Raw genomic sequence first — 1480 nt, 5'->3', positions numbered from 1 at the left:
AAACTGACACATAAAGTTAACCGTCACGGGCTTCCCTGGTGGCGCAGTGGTTGAGAGTCCGCCTGCCAATGCAGGGGACATGGGGTTGTGCCCCGGTCTGGGAAGATCCCACATGCCATGGAGCGGCTGGGCCCGTGAGCCATGGCCGCTGAGCCTGCGCATCTGGAGCCTGTGCTCCGCAACGGGAGAGGCCACAACAGTGAGAGGCCTGCGTACCGCAAAAAAAAAAAAAAAAAATTAACCATCACAATGTGTATAGAGTTCCAGTTTTGTAGGATGAAAGGTTCTGGAGATTGATTGAGTGTCAATGTGAATATACTTAACACTACTGAACTCTACACTTTAAGATGGTTAAGATGGTAAGTTTTAAGTTAAGTGTATTTTACCACAATTGGGGAAAAAAAAGCCTGTTAGATCTTCCCCTCGGGCCAGCAGCACCAATGGGATGGGCAAGTGTCAAGATCATATTGCCAGGAAGCTCTGCAGCCACCATCAGGACCAGAAGTGGCATGATAAACAGTACAAGAAAGCCCATTTGGGGACAGCCCTGAAGGTCAGCCCCTTTGGAGGCACTTCACATGCAAAGGGAATTTAGCTAGAAAATGTCGGAGTTGAAGCCAAACAGGTAAATTCTGCCATCGGGAAGTGTTTCAGGGGCCAGCTGATCAAGAAGAGCAAGAAGCTCACAGCTTTCTTACCCGATGATGGCTGCTTGAACTTTACTGCAGAAAACGATGAAGTTCTGGTTGCTGGATTTGGTTGCAAAAGGCCATGCTGTTGGTGACATTCCTGGAGTCCACTTTAAATTTGTCAAAGTAGCCAATGTCTCTCTCTTGGCCTTATGCAAAGGCAAGAAGAAAAAACCAAGATGATAAGTTTTGATGATGCAAACATGGTAGTAATAAAATTTCATATACAAAAAAAGTCTATTAGAGAAATTTCCTTTCACTAAATACCAAAAAAACATTTTCATAAGGGACAATAGGGTACAAATTGGACTATATTTTAACATTAGACTCCTGTTAAAAAAAAGTTATTCGTGGGACTTCCCTGGTGGTCCAGTGGTTAAGAATCCACTTTCCAATGCAGGGGACGCAGGTTCGATCCCTGGTCGGGGAGCTAAGGTCCCACATGCCACGGGGCAACTAAGCCCATGCACTCTAGACCCCGTGCACCACAACTAGAGAGAAGCCCATGTGCCGCAACTAAAACCCAACTCAACCAAATAAATAAATATTTAAAGAAAAGAGTTCTTCGTATAGCAAACTTCTATAAAAAGTTGACCAAGTATTATATCTCGAAAATTATATCTCAAAATTATTATATCACGAAAATTATTATATCTCGAAAAAGCTATTTCTGTGGGAAGTTAAGATTACGTATTCTAGTTATATTGCTTCCTGGGGATATAAGTTTCCTGAGAGATCAAGCATAGAGAGTCAGAGAAATAGAAGCAAATACATTCCTTTGATTGTTAGTC

The 1480-nt window shown here is 42.9% G+C and overlaps 1 pseudogene; it reads left to right on the top strand.

Annotated features, from left to right (window-relative positions):
- Positions 1–445: 445 nt before the first annotated feature.
- On the top strand, positions 446–872 carry LOC114903084 (annotated as a pseudogene).
- The last annotated feature ends 608 nt before the right edge of the window (positions 873–1480 follow it).

This window comes from Monodon monoceros, unplaced genomic scaffold, assembly GCF_005190385.1.
Source record: "Monodon monoceros isolate NGI ecotype Baffin Bay Population unplaced genomic scaffold, NGI_Narwhal_1 Super_Scaffold_20, whole genome shotgun sequence".
Classification (NCBI taxonomy): domain Eukaryota; kingdom Metazoa; phylum Chordata; class Mammalia; order Artiodactyla; family Monodontidae; genus Monodon; species Monodon monoceros.
This window is presented reverse-complemented; position numbering and strand designations above follow the sequence as displayed.